This window comes from Saccopteryx bilineata, chromosome 7, assembly GCF_036850765.1.
Source record: "Saccopteryx bilineata isolate mSacBil1 chromosome 7, mSacBil1_pri_phased_curated, whole genome shotgun sequence".
Lineage (NCBI taxonomy): Eukaryota > Metazoa > Chordata > Mammalia > Chiroptera > Emballonuridae > Saccopteryx > Saccopteryx bilineata.
In genome coordinates this window covers 47252944-47260063 of record NC_089496.1, presented here as the reverse complement: position 1 = coordinate 47260063, position 7120 = coordinate 47252944, and the positions used below count along the sequence as shown (strand labels likewise).

At 42.9% G+C, this 7120-nt stretch overlaps 1 pseudogene; it reads right to left on the bottom strand.

The window, feature by feature from the left end:
- Nucleotides 1-4801: 4801 nt before the first annotated feature.
- On the bottom strand, nt 4802-6963 carry LOC136310367 (ER membrane protein complex subunit 5 pseudogene; annotated as a pseudogene).
- Between the last annotated feature and the right edge of the window lie 157 nt (nt 6964-7120).

Sequence of the window (7120 nt, the reverse complement as noted above, 5' to 3'; positions counted from 1 at the left end):
GCAGGAAAACGTACTGAGAAGACGGATGACAGCTGCGAAGCTGTTCGGGAAACATGGAGTCGCAGCTCCACTCCGCTCCCTCCGCAAGGCCGCCAGCCAGCCCTCCCCCCTCTAGCTTCAGCCCTGCTACCCCGTCCTTTCTAAAAGTGCTAGTTCTCTTCATCTCGATTTCTCACAAGTTTGTTTCTTTATCTAAAAAGTTTTAAAAGGTGCCTGGTTCTATCATTTCCTTGAGCCTCATTTTATGATCTGAGCATCATATTATGATTTTCCCTTGTGCGTGTATTAAATTGGTGTTTCTCCCGATAATCTAGTCTTGTGTCAAGTTTATTGCTTTATTAGACCAGCCCTGAGAACTAAAGAGTGTGCGCATGAATGTGTGTGTGTGTGGGGGGGGGGGTGAAGTCTCCCCTTCCCCAACAATAACCAGTTGTATCTAAACCGCCGGGGATTCACCGGGAGGCGGCGTCCAGTACTGGCTGCGGAATCAGGCCGCTGGGTTAGGCTCCACTTCAGTCACTGCGGACCACGCCCCGCACATGTTCGTTAACCTGCAGCCCCTCAGCGTCCTCAACTGTAAAGTGAGAATAAGGCTAGAACTTTACGCATAGGGATATTTTCAGGATGAAATGAGCAACTGTAGATGAGTTTGGTCTGGTGCCTGGCATTTAATATGCGCTCAATGGATGTTAACTAATATTCACCAGGTTTTGGGTAAATCTGAGAACAATGAAACAAAACAAAACAAAAACCCTGCTACCTACCACCCACCGCCCCTTGCTGCCCCAAAGGGGTCAGTACACTGCAATCAACAGAGAAGCTAAATAAAACAAAATGCCGAATCCGAGTAAAAGATTTTCAGTGTTTGAGGGAAACGTCAATGCTTAACTTCAGAAAACTTTTGCACAGTGGTCTTGAGAGAAATCAATCGTCATAAAATCACACAGTGAGACATATGTTAAAGAGAAAAAAAAAATCCTCAAATACCTTAAAATAATTAAATGATTTTAAGTGTATAAAAGTAATTTAAGGAGCAGAAGGACATTTTAAATCGTAGCCCTCCAAGGCACTGACCTTGAGAATTCATAGTGCAATAGGGCATGGTCTTGCCAAGAAAAGCAACTTGCTCACTGAAATGACCAAATAAACACTTCAAGTTCTGCCTTGTGTGTGGGGGGGAGGAGGCCAGGGAAAGATAAGAACCTTCCTATTTGCAGATTATATAGTAATAACGTTATTGCTTACTGAGAGCTGGCAATATGCCAAGAACTTTACATATATAATCTTTTCCCTTTTTTTACTTTTAAATAATCATATATGTAGGAAATAGACAGAATAGCCTGACCAAGCAGAGGCGCAGTGGATCAAGTGTCGGACTGGGACACAGAGGACCCAGGTTCGAAACCATGAGATCGCTGGCTTGAGCGCAGGCTCATCTGGTTTGAGCAAGGTTCACCAGCTTGAGCTCAAGGTCACTGGCTTGAGCAAGGGGTCACTCTCTCTGCTGGAGCCCCCCAGTTAAGGCACATATGAGAGGGCAATCGATGAACAACTAGGTGCCACAATGAAGAATTGATGCTTCTCATCTCTCTTCCTTCCTGCCTGTCTATCCCTCTCTGTCTCTATCACAAAAAAAAGACAGAATAATAAAATGAACATCTATATACACATCACTCAGTTTAACATTTAACATTTTCTATATTTTTATTTTACTGAATTATTTTAAAATGTAGATAGCAAATGTTTTTACCCCTAAATACACCAGTATATATATATATATATATATATATATCTAAAAATTATGTTTTTCTATAAAAGCACAATCATATCCAACTTTTAAAAATTGTCCGATATCATCTAAGAGCCTAGTCCAGCAATTTTTAACCGGTGTGCTGTAAGACTTTTTCAAACTTGCAATACCTATTTAGTGAGGGGCACTGACCTCTTTTCCCTTAGATTGTCAAGTAAAAAACTGACAACAGCCAACACAACAATAGCCATCTGGTGTGAATCAATCAGAATTACACCTTTGTTTCTGACAGGTCAGGAAAAATTTATTTTTTGGTGGGCTGCAGAATTTGAGTAGTTTATGCTGCCACGAGATGAAAAAGGTTGAAAACTGCTGCTCTAGTCCATACTCAAACTTCTCCAATGGTCCCCCAAATATCTTTCCTGTCTGGTTTATTGAAACCAGATCCCAGGACAAGCCATGACATTTGTTTATTATGCCTCTTCGGTTTCTTTTAATCTAGAACAGCCTACCCTCAGTCCTGCTTTTTATTTCTTTTTTTCTTGAGGGAGACACGATTGTTTATTAGAAGGGAAGGTCACTTAAAGAGGAAACATATCCAAATGTCCAAAAGAATGTGGCTAGCTTGGTGTCACCAGCATCAATGCTCACAAGCCACACTATTCAAGGCACCATGGCAACAGGCCACATACACCAGGAACACGCGGTCATGCCACTGAACAAGGAGCTGCAGTGGTTAGGAAGCAACCACTAGGGAGATACAGACGTCCTGGCCTCCATTCACCAGTCTGCACTTTCTGCAGCGGGCCCTTAGCCCATAGCCTCTAGCTGGTCCCTGGTTATTCAGAAGTGAGTCTACCCATATTCTATAGCTTTCAATAGTTCAGACTTCTGAATGTCACTGAAGTCGTAGCTCACACTACACTTTTGGGACTACCTGGGTAGTCACAGACTGTGTCATGGTATTATAAATAAAATTCCACTGAGCACTGGTTCGATGCACCCTAATCACCTTCAGTCCTACGGTACACAGGAAAAAGAGAAATTCACTGGGGGAAATGAAAGAAGCTTGGGAAGCTCGCCCGGCCCGAGGTACATAAGCTGCTAGCAAAGTGAGACTCGCCTGAAAATGACTATGTCACTGATATGCCAAACTATTTGGCATCATTTTTAGCAGGACTTTCCTGACGAGGCAGGCAAAGATTTCAATATCTATTCTGGAGACTAGCCAAAATGTAAGTAATAGCATATTATGAATGGTTGGTTAAGAGGCAAATCTATTCAGCATAAGATTGACTAAGAAACCTGTTAGGTATCTGACCCTCCGTCCTTACACCTACTTCCTCTCACAGCAGCGAGTTCTCACCACGAGGAGTGCTCGCTCCCCATGGAACAAAACAGTACGTGGGGAGCCGGTCATGAAAGAGCAGATATTAGACGAGTCCGTTTATACTGAAGGACCCGCTGGGGGCTGGGAGACACTGGGGGGAAATGAGGTGACTGCTGAAGGCCACGGGGTTTCGTTTGGGGGTGAAGACAGTGTTCTCAAATCGACTGTGGTCGTGGTTGCACAACCAGTGACTAGACTACAAAACCAATGAATTGTACCTCTTAAATGCATATACTGTAAGGTATGTGACTTACAGCTTAATAATGTTGCAGAAACATATTAAGAGAGGAGGACAACCCCGAGAGAAGAAAGCAACAAACAGGCTCTTGCAATCCAGCTGTCCCCGAGTCTCCCAGCACCCAGCATCCAACCTGATGTAAGGAGCCGTTTCTCACACACTATTTTGACTTCTTATCACCCCTTGGAGCCCAACTTCACATTTTTAACTCACTTGTAAACTATGTTAGGTTACCAGATTTCTAACTTTGTTCTCTTTAAGAGCAGAGTTAGCGTTCCACAGACAGATGAGGTTGGTACAACAAAACTAATAAGTAAAACAAGAAAAGTCCAACGACAAAACATTCTCCTGCTTTGGGGCTGGGTGTTACCAGGCAGAACATATGAGCTGGTTTATTTCTAATGGACAAAACGCCATCAAGTGTAAAGCACTGTTGCCTAAAGTTCACTTCCTTTTCAAATCTGCAGTTATTCCCTTTACATGGATACACTTCAACGCAAGCAATGTTTTCATAACTATAGAATTCAATAAAAGCAATGTTCTCCACGAAGAAATGCTGCAGATCAAAGTGCTAGCCAAATTTCCCTAAAACTAAAATCACTGTTTCTAAAAAAGTTTTCTGTATCTTCATCCTCAGCAATATACAAAGAAGATGAAAAACTCCAAGCCTGCCACAAGTCAGAAGCCACAAAACAGTATCTTAAATGATGTTAATTTTAAAAAAATTAAAGATAGTAGTTCCAAATATTTAGAACATTTCTGGCCCAATTCTTTTGAAGTTTACCTTTAATAAGAAGTTTATTTTTACTAATGTCACTAGTGACTACAGCATGCAATAAAGTAACAGGCTTTAAATGAATTACCCAGGCCAATAACAAGTAATCAGTGTTCCTCAGTAATTATTATACTAAATAGGCAGAGAAATAAATCACAAAGGGTCTTTTTGGTCTATCTTCAATTATTCTTAGATTACACAACCAATTATGGAAATTTTTTACAGATAAGCGAAGAGTGCACAAGTAGCTTTACAACTAGTTGAGTTTGTTAAATACATCTGTTACGACAAAGAATTTTGGACACAAAAAAATTGATCACCGCATACAGAGTCCCAGAAAAGGGATGCAACAAGACAGCAGATGTTAGAAGGTACATGGGAGTTGGGCGGGCTGGGAAGTCAGGGATAAACTAAAAACTGGCTGAAGCAGAGCCACTTTTTAGTGGCCATAAGAAAAACTGATTTGTCACCTCTTTAAATCTCCTTGGAGAAGTCCATTTGTTGCTAAGAACTGAAGACCATTTTACTATCATTCATGCTGCAAAATGCAGTGGTCACACTGTTTCCAAAAGGATCCTAAAAACTGTAGTGCCAAAGACATCTAAGAAAACAATTTCAAAAACATCAACATTTTTTTTTTCAAAGAAATGTACTCAAAACAATGACTTTAACAAAAGATGTGAATTTGTTTTAAATGAAATCAAGAATTCTATGAAAGATCAAAGACTCATTTCACAGGTAATGTATACTGCATCAACAACAGTGTACAAACAAGTGCCACAGACGTTTTTAAAATTAGGTCTGAAAGATCAATATAAATACCAATGGGGCAGGTGTTTTTTACCCCAAACTCCAATAGTCCAGCTCTGTGTCCTGTCCTGTTGTTATGATTTGTAAAAATCTTTAACGATGCAGTGATTCAAGTTTTCGTAGCTTCAATGACGTGTTAGAGGATAATGCATCCTGGTTTGAAGAATCCGTTGTATCCGAAGGCTGGAACAGTACTCTGCCACGGTGATTGAAAACATAAAATGACGGGTGATTCCTTAACGTGTCAAATGTCTTATTTTTCAGTTCTGAAGTGGCATCCATGTCTTTAAACTCCCCTGCAATATGGACTATCCCGTAACAGGTAACCGCAAAGGCCAGCAGTATCTGCAGAACTATATCTACAGGCAGTGATTCATCTTCCTTTTCTGTTAATCGCATGTAAGAACGATGCTGCGCAGCGGAGAAGGCCGCGTGGGCGAGGGCAAAAAGGCCGACGCCCACCAGCCCCTTCCACAGCGAGGGCACCATGATCCCGGCCCAGTGGTAGCCCAACAAAAACGGAGAAGGACTTACTATTATTGTTTATGGCACTCACTTAATTTAAGAGACTAAGCTATTTGTTCTGCAGAATGTCCCATCATTTCCTTTAGACTTTTCCTATTGGTGTCATTTTTCTTCAGTCCTGCAGTTCCTGCTTGATTATGTTCAAATTAAAGACTTCTGGAAACAATACTCAGATGATACTGGTGCTTCAAACATCAATCACATCAGGAGACATATACGGTCAGGCTGGTCCACGTTTTCTGATGTTAAGATTCATCTAGGTTAAGGTGGGACAGGCCAGATTTTTCCATTGTCATTATGTTTTCCCCCCGATGGCCGGCAAGTAATCCCTGGAGAATGATTGTGTACATGTTAATATTCTGTTCCCAAACGGTTTCATTAATGGCCCTGGCATGAATCAGTTATTAGGGTCTGCAAAATGGTTACTTTCTATCATTCATTTTACATTATCTATGACGTATTTTTGTAAGAAGAACTGTTTCCACATCAGCTGGGGCTATTTGATTACTTTGAAATACACCTGCAACTAGAAAGGCAGGAGAAATGTTTACAATATTTCCTTCAATGACGTTATTGAGTAAAGAGTTGGTGTAATAGTCACCACCAGCAGAATGGCGAATGGGGGTTTTAAAAAATTTGTGCTTTTTTTTAAAGATTCGGCTTACTCTTTCCAAGGAATGGCTGTTACATGTTTGATATTTTCAATCAACTGCAGTCATTATTTTTGACGCTCAAATTGTTCTAACTTTGGCATTCCTTCAAGCTCCCATGTCCTTAATCTAATGGGACCTCGATTTTCTCGGGCTACTTCCCCGACTTCCGGTGACGAGATGTTCCCCGCACTCTTATTCATTCCCGGCCTTGACCTTGGCCTCAGCCATTTCTCCAAGGCGCCCCGGTATCTTTTAGGGGAGAATGGCAGTGAGAGATCAAAATCTGGGTGCCAAAGCTATTGCTTCTAGGCCCTGAGTTCACTTTAATATTTTCACTTCAAAGTTAATTTTACATTGGGATGTTTTTTTTTGCACTTACTACCATCAACAAATTTCCCTTTTAAATACTTACACCAACCGGCAGCGTCGGAATAGGAACCAGGCACAGCACGGCACTTCCGTCAGGGGAGGGAGCCCGAGGCATTCAGAGGGGCTTCTCCACGAGGCAAAGGGACCTTAGAAATGATATCGGGGAGACCATCAGGCGGGGGATGCGGGGCCCAGCGTGCCGGGTGAACAGGCCAGTCCCGTCCGACGCCTCCACCCAGGCCAAGCGCGAGCTGCCGGAAGAGAAACTGTCGCCTCAGATCTGCCAAGAGCTCCCTAAAGCGCACACACGGCCCCGTACTCACACGCTCCTCTTTCCCCCTCCACCCCCCAGAGTGAGAAAACCTGGCTGGGATCCCCCGGTCACTGAGTCCCCAGTTTGCCGCGACCCCGGAACCGAGCCCAAGCGACCTGACCTGCTTTCGCGTGGCGCCCGCCCGCTCGCCAATCAGCGGCAGCCTTAACCATGGGGGCGGGACAAAAGAGGAGCGTATCCAATGAGAAATCAGACCCCGGATCGCCTCAGGACAGACATTTACAAGTGGAAAGTGGAGAGGAGGCGGTGGGGCTAGCCAATCAGAAGGGGCGACTC